The 14,105-nt window shown below is 42.5% G+C and overlaps 1 long non-coding RNA gene across 1 annotated transcript; it reads left to right on the forward strand.

The window, feature by feature from the left end:
• The first annotated feature begins 285 nt into the window (after nt 1-285).
• LOC110490176 (uncharacterized) lies at nt 286-3,074 on the forward strand. The gene is made up of 3 exons (XR_002468674.3): nt 286-399; nt 1,663-1,767; nt 2,859-3,074. It is a non-coding gene; the product is annotated as an uncharacterized LOC110490176 (long non-coding RNA).
• The last annotated feature ends 11,031 nt before the right edge of the window (nt 3,075-14,105 follow it).

Here is a 14,105-nt window from a genome sequence, read left to right on the forward strand (position 1 = left end):
GGTTATGGTGTTTCCAGTAAACGTTGGTGTGTGGTGTCAATGACACCTTGAATGGGTTGATCACTGAGGTCATTGACATGGGTATGATTCCAGAGTCATTACTGTAAACTGGTTTCGATTTCTATGTTTTTATCGGTGGCGCGATCATCATGACATCATTTACAGAGCTATTTAGCTATTTAGTCACTTTCAGATGAGGCGTGGCTCTAGAGTTACTGTCATTATTATTGGCTGATTACATTTTAGAACCTGGATTTAACTGCTGTAGGCTAGTTGGTAGTGGAATGACAGGGAGACAGACACACAGACGTGAGAATCCGTCTCATTTCTGGCACAGGATGTTGTTGGAGAGTCATGCATTCTTACTTTCTATTTCTAAACCACCATGCCTGCATGCATGTGAGTCTGTCTGTTTGTCTGTCTCTGTCTGTCTGTCCATTCATCTGTTTTCTAAGTGGATAGGTGTGTTAGGCAAGCCTAGAAATAGTTTATTGCTATACTAGGGCTGGATTCAATCTGTATTGTGGAAGTATCGCAGAAGATCTATGTTATAGCTACATTTAAATTTAAAGGCAATGTTCCAGCATTCGCAGAGACTGCATTCACGGTAAATGCTGCATATCTTCCACGATACTTGCGTGATACAGATTGAATCCAGCCCTAAGCCAATGTAAACGTGATCAAAATGGGAAGCGGTAAATAAATGAATGACTAACATACTGGCAAAACTAGTCATCATTAAGATTCACATTTGCGCAAACATTTACTTTGTTACAGTGCTATTATGCCCTAACTTAGATGGTGACTTTCCTTGGGCTTAGCCAAATGAGAATGTCCTAAGTCTCAAGGTCTGTTTCGGAGGTCCAGTGCAAAGGGTCTTTGTGAAGAAACTTTGAGCTAATGGCTATTTTCTCCCCTGTGTATTCGTAGTACAGTCCCTTACAGCCAGGCAGTTCCAATAACTATAGTGAGCAGACCAAGACATTTGTCAATACTGTATGTAAACAGCCCACATGAACAAATACTACAGTTTACTATAGAATACTATTGTACTTACTGTAGAATTCTGTAGCAAACTGTAGTATACTGAAGAATACTATAGTATACGCTGTAGTATACCTCAATCATGTGTAGTACTTACTATAGAATGTTGTAGTATACTGTATAACACTATAGTAAATGATACAGTATACTGCATTGCAAAAAAACACTACAGTAAATACTACAGTAATGTTTGCAAGATCACTAGTCTGCAAAAAATACTACAGTATTTAATGTGGATATACCCTGCCCATTCCCCTCTCTATATTACAATTTGTGCCACCCATAAGTGAGAAACCTACATGCCAAGTATAGACCATATATTGTGCTCCCTACAGGATATTAAAAGAGCAGAAGCTCTGACGTGTCCATTCAGACCACAGTCCTACATATCCTAAATGCTCTTTGAATATTTTACCCAGTAGGTCTCCTCAAGGACAAAGTTCTCACTGCTATGTCAAAGATAATAAACACTACAGTAAATACTACAATATACTACAGTCTGCAAAAACACTACAGTAATTACTATAGTATATAGATACTACAGTTTTTTTCCCCATACTACAGTATTTATACTACACTTTTTCCATTCACTCGCTACGTTGTGTCCTGTCCCAACAGAAAGAGACTCTTTTCGGTGGAAATCCCCAAGGGATTCTCAAAGGAGATTGTTTCCTGAAGCAGGAGTCTGGAATGCAGCAAACAAGTCTGGGCTCCCATTGGAATGTACACCTACTCCCATTTATATGCACACGCAGACACAAGCATGCATGTACATGTACACACACATATACACACACTTGAAAACAGGTGGACACAAATGCATGTGTAGGAATACACATACACACACACACACACACACACACAGAGGATCTACATACATCCATGTGTTTACTTTCATATTTCTATTTGGTAAATTGCACATTTGCATATTCCTCTTTGTCTGCGACTTTATCTGTCTGTGCGTGTGAAATTGCAAACGCATCGTGTAAAATTGCCCACACAAAAAAATAGAACTGGGTCAAATGTATAAACAACTCCAGCAGAGAGCTTGACATAAGATGAGTGTGTTCACATGAACAGATACAAGACGCCCACCTCCCCGCCACGCTAACCCCCTAAACACCTCTCATCCCACATGTATTTAAACAACAGTTCCAGTGGGAATACACAGGTAGCCATTAATGTTCAAACATTTTTTACAGCAACACTGTTCAGGGCCCAGCCTCATACTTCTCATGATCATAAATACATCAGATGTGTTGATGTTCTAGGGGAACTAAGCCACAGACAGAGAGCAGCAAAGAGACACCAGTTAAGAAAGAAACCGGTCACGTCACCCTAACCCCCCACAGTGGCCTACCCCTAATCTTACCATGCTCCATATATCACAATATGCTTTACTGTGGGATGAGGTCACTTTGCCGTAATGCACCCTGCTTTGTATTGTTCTTCCCACTGGATGTTTCCCTCAGAGCCCCTGGGGCATGCTGGGAATAGAAATGAAGTAGCTGAGCTGCCCATAATTCTCAGGCATCCTGACTCAACAAGGGGTCTACTGCATTTCAGCCGTTCCAGAAAGAGATTCAAGAGGAGAGAGAGAGAGAGCGAGAGAGAGCCAAATATTTTTTTTTCACTCCCTGATCAGTCTCTTTGTGCTTGTCTCCACCCTCCTCCAGGTGTCACCCATCTTCCCCATTATCCCGTCTATTTATATCTGTGTTCTCTGTTTGTCTGTGGCCAGTTCGTTTTGTTTCGTCAGGCCTACCAGCGGTTTTCCCTCTGCTCCTGTCTCTCATTTTGTTCCTGTTTCCTAGTTTTCCCGGTGTTGACCTCTCTGCCTGCCCTGTCCCTGAGCCTGCCTGTCGTCTTGTACCTTTGCCCCACTACTCTGGATTACCGACCTCTGCCTGACCTGACCCTGAGCCCGCCTGCTGTTCCTGTGTCTTACACCCTCTCTGGATTATAGACCCCCGCCTGCCTTGACCTGTCGTTTGCCTGCCCCTGTTGTAATAAACATTATTACTTCGACAGTCTGCATTTGGGTCTTACCTTAAACATGATATACTTGGGTGAAACAGAGCAAGGAAGATAAATTAGTGTAAGAAAGATTAAAAAGATAGACTACTAGGTCAAATCAAATTTTATTTGTCACATACACATGGATAGCAGATGTTAATGTGAGTGTAGCAAAATGCTTGAGCTTCTAGTTCCAACCATGCAGTAATATCTAACAAGTAATCTAACCTAACAATTTCACAACAACTACATTATACACACAAGTGTAAAGGAATGAATAAGAATATGTACAGAAAAATATATGAATGAGTGATGGCCGAACGGCATAGGCAAGATGCAAAAGATGGTATAGAGTACAGTATATACATATGAGATTAGTAATGTAGGGTATGTAAACATTATATAAAGTGGCATTGTTTAAGTGGCTAGTGATACATTTATTACATCAATTTTTCCATTATTAAAGTAGCTAGAGGTGAGTCAGTATGTTGGCAGCAGCCACTCAATGTTAGTGGTGGCTGTTTAACAGTCTGATGGCCTTGAGATAGAAGCTGTTTTTCAGTCTCTTGGTCCCAACTTTGATGCACCTGTAATGACCTCGCCTTCTGGATGATAGCAGGGTGAACAGGCAGTGGCTCGGGTGGTTGTTGTCCTTGATGATCTTTTTGGCCTTCCTGTGACATAAAGTGGTGTAGGTGTCCTGGAGGGCAGGTAGTTTTCCCCCGGTGATGCGTTGTGCAGACCTCACTACCCCCTGGAGAGCCTTACGGTTGTGGGCGGAGCAGGCGGTGATACAGCCCAACAGGATGCTTTCAATTGTGCATCTGTAAAAGTTTGTGAGTGTTTTTGGTGACAAGCCAAATTTCTTCAGCCTCCTGAGGTTGAAGAAGCACTGCTGCGCCTACTACACCACGCAGTCTGTGTGGGAGGACCATTTCAGTTTGTCCGTGATGTGTATGCCGAGGAACTTAAAACTTTCCACCTTCTCCACTACTGTCCCGTCGATGTGGATAGGGGGCTGCTCCCTCTGCTGTTTCCCGAAGTCCACGATCATCTCCTTTGTTTTGTTGACATTGAGTGTGAGGTTATTTTCCTGACACCACACTCAGAGGGCCCTCACCTCCTCCCTGTAGACCGTCTCGTCATTGTTGGTAATCAAGCCTACCACTGTAGTGTCGTCTGCAAACTTGATGATTGAGTTGGAGCCGTGCATGGCCACGCAGTCATGGGTGAACAAGGAGTACAGGAGAGGGCTGAGAACGCACCCCTGTGGGGCCCCAGTCTTGAGGATCAGCGGGGTGGAGATGTTGTTACCTACCCTCACCACCTGGGGGCGGCCTGTCAGGAAGTCCAGGACCCAGTTGCACAAGGACGGGTCGAGACCCAGGGTCTCGAGCTTAATTACGAGTTTGGAGGTTACTATGGTGTTAAATGCTGAGCTGTAGTCGATGAACAACATTCTTACATAGGTTTTCCTCTTGTCCAGATGGGTTAGGGCAGTGTGCAGTGTGATTGTGATTGCGTCGTCTGTGGACCTATTGGGGCGGTAAGCAAATTGGAGTGGGTCTAAGGTGTCAGGTAGGGTGGAGGTGATATGGTCCTTGACTAGTCTCTCAAAGCACTTCATGATGACGGAAGTGAGTGCTACGGGGCGGTAGTCATGTAGCTCAGTTACCTTAGCTTTCTTGGGAACAGGAACAATGGTGGTCCTCTTTAAGCATGTGGGAACAGCAGACTGGGATAAGGATTGATTGAATATGTCCGTAAACACACCAGCCAGCTGGTCTGCGCATGCTCTGAGGACGCGGCCCGGGGATGCCGTCTGGGCCTTTAGCCTTGCGAGGGTTAACATGTTTTACTCACGTTGGCTGCAGTGAAGGAGAGCCCGCAGGTTTTGGTAGCGGGCCGTGTCAGTAGCACTGTATTGTCCTCAAAGCGAGCAAAGAAGTTGTTTAGTTTGTCTGGTAGCAAGACATCGTGGTCCGCGACGGTTCTGGTTTTTCTTTTGTAGTCCATGATCGAATGTAGACCTTGCCACATACCTCTCGTGTCTGAGCCGTTGAATTGTGACTCTACTTTGTCTCTATACTGACACCTAGCTTGTTTTCATTGCCTTGCGGAGGGAATCGCTACACTGTTTGTATTCGGTCATGTTTTCCGGTCACCTTGCTTTGATTTGCACTTTCAGTTTTACGCGAATGCTGCCATCAATCCACAGTTTCTGGTTGGGGAATGTTTTAATAGACTCTGTGGGTACAACATCACCGATGCACTTGCTAATAAACTCGCTCACCGAATCAGTGTATTCATCAATGTTGTTGTTCGACGCTATGCGGAACATATCCCAGTCCATGTGATCGAAGCAATGTTGAAGCGTGGAATCCAATTGGCCTGACCAGCGTTGAACAGACCTGAGCACAGGTGCTTCCTGTTGTAGTTTCTGGCTATAGGCTGGGAGCAACAAAATGGAGTCGTGGTCAGCTTTTCCGAAAGGAGGGCGGGGGAGGGCTCTATACGCATCGCAGAAGTTAGAATAACAATGATCCAGGGTTTTGCCAATTCAAGTCGCGCAATCGATATGCAGGGAGACTTGTTTTCAGATTAGTCTTGTTAAAATCCCCAGCTACAATAAATGTTGCCTCAGGATACGTTGTTTCCAGTTTACATAGTCAAATTAAGTTCTTTCAGAGTGTAACACTCGTCGTCGGTGGAAGGAAGACTGGACCAAAGCGCAGCTTGGAAAGTGTTCATGATATTCATTTTCAAGAAAAACAAAAGCGAACAGTTCCTTCAGGCACAGACACTAAACAGAAAATAACACCCCACAAAACCCAAACGGAAAATCACACCTTATAAATGATCCCCAATCAGAGACAACGATAGACAGCTGCCTCTGATTGGGAACCACACTCGGCAAAACAACAAAGAAATAGAAAACATAGATTTTCCCACCCGAGTCACACCCTGACCTAACCAAACATAGAGAATAAATAAGGATCTCTAAGGTCAGGGCGTGACACAGGGCCGTTGATGTGTCTGCATGGGGGGAAATATATACGACTGTGATTATGATGAAAAATAATTATCTTGGTAGACACTGCGGTCGGCATCTGATTTTAAGGAATTCTAAGTCAGGTAAACAAAAGACTTGAGTTCCTGTATGTTGTTATGATCACACCACGTCTCGTTAATCATAAGGCATACACCCCCGCCCTTCTTCTTACCAGAGAGATGCTTGCTTCTGTCGGAGCGATGCGTGAAGAAACCAGGTGACTGTACAGACTCTGATAGCGTGTCTCGAGTGAGCCATGTTTCCGTGAAACAAAGAACGTTACAGTCTCTGATGTCTCTCTGGAAGGCAACCCTTGCTCGGATTTCGTCAAGAGACTGGACATTGGCGAGTAGTATGCTCGGGAGCGGTGCGCAATGTGCCCGTCTACGGAGCCTGACCAGAAGACCGCTCTGTCTGCCCCTTCTGCGGCGCCATTGTTTTGGGTCGCTGGCTGGGATCCGATCCATTGTCCTGGGTAATGGACCAAACAGAGGATCCGTTTCGGGAAAGTCATATTCCTGGTCGTAATGTTGGTTATACTCTTTAACTGTCTTATATTATACAGATTTAACATTTGTAAAACTTCTGAGCCCTCTTTTTTTGGAGTGGGTAAATTGAAAAGGATGGACAATGTGCGTGTGCACCCTGGACCTATAGTACCCTGTCTGGCTGTCTGGCTGCCTCCTCATCTGTCACAATTATTCTTTCTATTCTATTATTTTATTCTTCACAACCAATATACATCACTTTATCTTTTTAGTCAATGGCACAAACACATATACAGATACTCAGACACAAAGGGCAAAGTTTTTAAAGAGAAACTGTTAACAGATTTCATTAGCACTCTTGGATACTAGTATTGGTTTAGCTAATTAGGGTCAGTAAGGGCACAACTGATCAGTGGTCAATAGAGGTGCTTTACTGTCCAGACACTTGGAAGTAGTTAACAAGATACAGTATACTGTCTGGTCTGGGTGACACTTGAAAACCATTGCCACAGTGGCCCTTGTACAATCATCATGTGAGATAGAATAAGCTATTATAAACTATTTGGGAGATGTCATTTGATATTTGAAAGAGGGCAGACATCTGCATCCAGACTGAAAGAAGCAACACTGCAATACCAAACCTCAGCAATTTCCCAACCAGTGACTTTCCACTTAAATAATTACTCAGGCAAATCAGGGGCAGAGTTACACCACACAGGCAGGACGGAATGGAAAATGCCGTCTGTAATCTCTTTCACACTCTTGCTCTCTCCCTGGGAGGTGTGTGTGTGTGTGTGTGTGTGTGTGTGTGTGTGTGTGTGTGTGTGTGTGTGTGTGTGTGTGTGTGTGTGTGTGTGTGTGTGTGTGTGTGTGTGTGTGTGTGTGTGTGTGTGAGGGTGTGTGCGCACCCTTGAAGCTGGTAGACATTAACCTCATAGCGAGACAGCGCCAGCCTGACATATGAAGGGTAAAAGTTGAACATGTGTGACCGTCCTCCCAGACATGTTTACCAGGATGCCCTCAAAATATGGTATTGGAACTGACCCTGTATATACAGTACCTTCAGAAAGTATTCATGACCCTTGATTTATTCCACATTTTGTTGTGTTACAACCTGTTTTTAAAATTTATGAAATTTAAAAAAAATCTCACCTACACAAAATATTCCATAACAACAAAGTGAAAACATGTTTTTTGTTATTTTAGCAAATGTATTGAAAATGAAACACAGAAATATTGAATTTATGAAAGTGTTCATACCCCTGAGTCAACAATTTTGGCAGGGTCTTAACATTTATTTAACTAGGCAAGTCAGTTTTTCCAGGTTTTGCTCTAGGATTTTGCTTGAAAATATGGATAGTGGTACTCAGTAATGTGTTGAAATGGATTTGCCCCAAACATAACACTTTGCATTCAGGACAAAAAGTGAATTTCTTTGCCACAGTTTTTGCAGTATTACTTTCCTGCCTTGTTGTAAACAGGGATGTATGTTTTGTAATATTTGTATTCTATACAGGTTTCCTTCTTTTCACTGAGTATTGTGGAGTAACTACAATGTTGTTGATCCATCTTCAGTTTTCTCCTATCACAGACAAAACACTCTGCAACTGTTTTAAAGTCACCATTGGGCTCATGGTGAAATCTCTGAGCTTTCCTTCCTCTCCAGCACTGAGTTAGGAAGGTTGCCTGTATCTTTGTAGCAATTGGGTGTATTGATACACCATCCAAAGTGTAATTAATAACTTCACCATCCTCAAAGGGATATTCAATGTGTAATTTCGTTTAAAAAAAACTAATTTAACAATAGGTTCCCTTCTTTGCGATGCATTGGAAAACCTTCCTGGTCTTTGTAGTTGAATCTGTGAATGAATTTCACTGCTTGACTGAGGAACCTACAGATAATTATTATCATGGCTCACATCAATACCATCATCGCAGAAACCCTAGACCGAATCCAATTCGCATATACCACCCAAACAGATCCACAGATGACGCAATCTCAATCGCACTCCACACTGCCCTTTCCCACCTGAACAAAAGGAACACCTATGTGAGAATGTTGTTGCTTGACTAGTGCAGGATTCAACACCATAGTGCCCACAAAGCTCATAACTAAGCTAAGGACCCTGGGACTAAACACCTCCCTTTGTAACTGGATCCTGGACTTCCTTACGGGCCGCTACCAGGTGGTGCGTGCTTAGTCCCCTCCTGTACTCCCATTTCACCCACGACTGCGTGGCCAAGCATGACTCCAACACCATCCTTAAGTGTCCTGAAGACACAACGGTGGTGGGCCTGATCACCGACAAAGATGAGACAGCTTATAGGGAGGAGGTCAGAGACCTGGCAGTGTGGTGCCAGCACAAGAACCTTTCCCTCAATGTGAGCAAGACAAAGGAGCTGATCGTGGACTACAGGAAAAGGAGGGCCGAGCACGTCCCCATTCACATCGACAGGGCTGTAGTGGAGCAGGTCGAGAAAGTTCCTTGGTGTCAACATCACCAACAAACTATCATGGTCCAAACACAACAAGACAGCCATGAAGAGGGAACGACAAAGCCTTTACCCCCTCAGGAGACTGAAAAGATTTGGCATGGGTCCCCAGATCCTCAAAAAGTTCTACAGCTGCACCAGCTAGCGCATCCTGACCAGTTGAATCACCGCCTGGTATTGCAACTGCTCGACACATGACTGTAAGGTGCTACAGATGGTAATGCGTATGGCCCAGTACATCACTGGGAACAAGCTTCTTGCCATCCAAGACCTACAGTGCCCTCCGCTAATATTGGCACCCTTGGTAAATATGAGCAAAACGGCTGTGAAAAAAGTGTCTTTGCTATTTATCCTCTTGGTCTTTCATTCAAAATATTCCTAAAAGTCAAAACTTTAATTGAAGTAAAATGATTGAAAAAAAATAAATGTGGGAGAAATTAAATAAATATTATTCCCCGAAACAAGTGTGGCACAGTTATTGTCACCCCTAGAAATGATTATGGGTCAAATCTAACTGAAGTATATTCCCATTCATATTTTCTTTTACATTTTTAAGGTCACCTGAGTGATTACGAATACTCAAGTGGTAAGCCATGACTTCCTGTTTCACTGGGGTATAAATATGAGGTGACACACATGCCAAGTTCCCGTAGTCATCCATCACAATGGGAAAGACCCGAGAATGCAATTATGATGTGCGACAAAGGTTGTTGAGCTGCACAAGTCAGGAAATGGTTATAGGAAAATAGCGTTTGAAATAACGTTCGAAAATGCCAATTTCGACTATCAGGGCATTAATTAAGAAGTTTAAAGCATCTGGAGATGTTAACAATCGGCCCTGGAACAGGATGTGTGTTTATATCAACCCCACGCACAGTGAGGAGGATGGTTCGAGTGGCAAAAAAATCTCCAATGATCACAGCTAGAGATTTGCAGACCTGGGATCATAAAGTCTTCAAAACTATGATCAGACACCACCTACACAACCACAAGTTGTCTGGGAGGGTTGCAATACAAAAGCCTTTGCTGTCATCAAACAACAAACTCAAGCGCCAAACGTTACTGGAACTTTCAATGGGTTCTATGGTCAGATGAGACCAAAAGAGAGCTTTTTGGAAACAAGGTGGGTTTGGCATAGACAGAAAGATAGCCATGCAGAAAAGTACCTAATCTCCACTGTGAAGTATGGTGTTTGATCTTGGATGTTGTGGGGCTGTTTTTCTACCAAAGTCCCTGGACAACTTGTTACATGGTATCATAGACTGGGCCGTGGTTGGATCTTCCAGCAGGACAATGATCCAAAGCACACCTCAAAAATCAACACAAAAAATGGTTCACTGAAGAGGAGAGTCCACATGTGTGGACCCTGGAATCTGATGGATCTGGAGAGATTCTGTATGGAGGAATGGTCTCAGATCCCTTGCCATGTGTTCTCCAACCTCATTACGCATTACAGGAGAAGACTCAGAGCTGTTTAACTTGGCAAAGTATTGAATTACTTTATTATCTATGCATTGTTACTTTACCCCTACCTACATGTACAAATTACCTTGACTAACCTGCATTGTTGGTTAAGGGCTTGTAAGTTACCATTTCACGGTAAGGTCTACCTACACCTGTTGTATTCGGCATACGTGACAAATAACATTGGATTTGATTTGAAGGTACTTTTGTGCCTAACCAAAGAAAGGGGTTAAATATGTGTGAAAAAAATATAATTCAGGCTGTAACACAACAAAATGTTAAAAATGTCAAGGGGTATGAACATTTTCTAAAGGCACTGTAACTTTCTTCTCGTGATCTTCTTATTTTTTTATTTATTGTGTATTTTTACCTTATGTTATTTTTAGTAAGACATTGTTATTGATTTCTGAATTGTTGGGTTTAGAGGTAACAAGAAAAGGATTTGACTGTACTTGTGCACGTGACATTCAAACGTGAAACTTGAACTACCCTATGCTTTAACTAACTGACAACAGCAATCAGCTGTTGATTGCATCATCTCTCACTCCAATCCTTCAAAGTCACTCTCATTTATAGCTATAAGCCTCTCATTATCACACAATAACCTCTCTTTCTGTTTCTCGTTCTCACTAACACACACACACACACACACACACACACACACACACACACACACACACACACACACACACACACACACACACACACACACACACACACACACACACACACACACACACACACACACAACATCTGAGTGTAGTAGCAGGTGAGACTGGTGACGTAGTGTGGATCTGGTGGTGTGGGCAGTATCCACTGCCTGTAGCAGAAGACCAAGGTTACCTGATCAGAAGCACATCGTCCTAGTCCTAGTGACAGCATGTTAGCTGAATACAGCACAGTGGGACTCTTAAAGCTACAGTACACAGTGACAAGTATTCAGAGGAGGGAGTGCTTAGCCTGTGAAAATCTACTTTAAAAAACTGTTATGAAAAGCCCAAATCATTTAAAAATATATACACAATTGTCATCCTTTTTTGTTATCTAATGTTTTTTTCTAAATGATTCTGATAGTTTCTATGCTCAAAATAAAAAAAAAAATTCTGAAACTGCATCATCAGGATATGCATGATATGATATGATATGCCAAGATATGCATGCCTTCCCAATGTCCATTCATCCATTAAAATTGTTGAAGCGCGCGGCCGATCCGGACTCCAATGACTGTTAATGGACAGGGTCAGCATAGGCCTCTGCTTTGCCGAGCTGACATTTGTTGCATTGAGTGAATTCCATATTTTGCACATGCATATTGCCTAACCGTGTTATGTGGGTATTGCCTGGGGAAGTTGTGCAAAATCTGGGCGTGTCTGCCTAATTTGGCGCTCGCATCCCTTGAACTGAACAAACTTGAAGCTAGCTAGCTAGCAAAAACAACCTGACAGTATAGCATACTGCACCTCAAACAATTTTCCTAGTTAGAATAATGTAATGCGCCGTTTGGAACTTTGGAGGGCGCAAAGAGTGGAACGCCAACTACAATGAAAATGTATGATTCGGATTAAATGTGTCCATATATTGGTATTTTAGTGCCACCTATCAGTTGTAACTGTGGATACTACATTGGTCTATGGCTGAGCTGAGTTGAGCAGTGTGTCAGATGACATGAAATATGTCAAATGTGTTTATTGGCTACATTGGTGTTTACATTGGTTGTTGGCGCTATCTGTTGTATGGTGAATTTGGGCTTCATCAAGGTTTATTTTTGAGTAAATCTGGCTTTCATAACAGCCAGTTCTTACCAAGCCACCAAACCTGGCACACATGCACGCACAGCTCCTCTGCCCTTCATTTTCTATTCATTTCAATAGTCCTCACTACAGTCATTCACAATACAGAAGGGAATTTAGAAAGGTAGCCCGAGCTATACTTCTTCTCTATTAATTCAACACAAACTTTTTGAGCAGGTTGCTGGTGTTGCATTATAGAAGGTACACTTTTATTCCACCTAATTTCTTCATGTTGTCCTGTATGTGTATTTTGAATAGCAAATTCCCAGTGGTATTTCCCTAATTAGACTGCCAAAACCTTTCAAAATCTTTCTGTGCACACAGGTCAGTCTGACAGGCTTGGTCATTTGGGTTCCTCCCTCACATTATTTCAGGAGGACTCCATGAGATGAACACACACACAAGCATACAAGCACAATCACACATGCACGCACAGGCACAAACACACACACGTACAAACACTCATGCACGCACATGCACACACACATGCACACACACGCACACACAAACAGCCATACATGCACTCACACACATTTTAAAAAATTAAGAGAGAGGTAGAGGTTTAATGTTAGCAACAGCAGCTCATAGTTGCTAAAGCTGCACTTTAAGTCCAGCGCAACACTAGCCCTTGAAGTTAATTCCTCTCTAATCACAAATTAAATAATTTACAACATTCTTCTGAGAATTTAGCCCAACAACGTCCCTGGTTTTGGAGGAAGTGTTCTGTCTCATTAATGGTACTAAATCTGATATTTAGAAGTGTTTCAGCCCTGTTTTATGGCATTAATCTCGGTTATTCTTTGTTAGGTGTTACTATAATTTGTAACTGTGATCTGGATGTCAGTCAAACAGCTAGATTGGCACTGCGCGGAAGGGTAGCCAAGTGGTTAGAACGTTGGACTAGTAACCCGAAAGGTTGCAAGTTCGTAATCCCCGAGCTGACAAGGTACAAATCTGTCGTTCTGCCCCTGAGCAAGGCAGTTAACCCACTATTCCTAGGCTGTCATTGAAAATAAGAATTTGTTCTTAACTGACTTGCCTAGTTAAATAAAGGTACAATTTTGAAAAAAATTATGATCTCTGCCTCATAAGGGCAGCAATTCAAGTCAATGTTACTGGGACTACAGCGCGATAACACGCTCCTGTAATCACCTGTTCATTCAACAACCGGAGTAAGGTTCACTAGACCCTAAATCATTTGAGCTATGTCAAGTGAACCTGAATTACATTTGTGAAAAGACAACAAACCAATCCAGTGTTGTGTTAAAATAATGAAATCCCTGATCCAAATCAACCCTCCTAAAACAGATCATACAAAATGACTATATATCAGTGGTAAACAGCCAGCTGGCTGAATCCATATAAAAAGACCCAACCCATTACATTCAAACCTGTATGAAATTGATAACACTGAACAGTCCACAGAAATGTGATCAAATAATCACTCATGGCTTTATCGATAATCTGCAAAGCTGAAACATTATTGACCGCTGACTGTACAGGACCTTTATTAAACATGCCCCTACACTGTATCATGTACTTCCTCCATATTCTTTTCAGTTAAGTCCATTTCACTGGAAAAGGGAATATTTTTGTTCCTGGCAGACAACAGCCACAAACAACAGAAACTTCCTTCATGTAGGCCATGATGCAATACTAGGGCGAGTGAGGCACTTGTGAAACAATAGATGAAACCACACTTTCTATAGAATCAAGTTGAAACTTCCTTTTAAGTATACAAAGTGAAAATGATCCAGA

Source organism: Oncorhynchus mykiss, chromosome 2, assembly GCF_057628025.1.
Source record: "Oncorhynchus mykiss isolate SJ-2025 chromosome 2, ASM5762802v1, whole genome shotgun sequence".
Taxonomy (NCBI): Eukaryota; Metazoa; Chordata; class Actinopteri; order Salmoniformes; family Salmonidae; genus Oncorhynchus; species Oncorhynchus mykiss.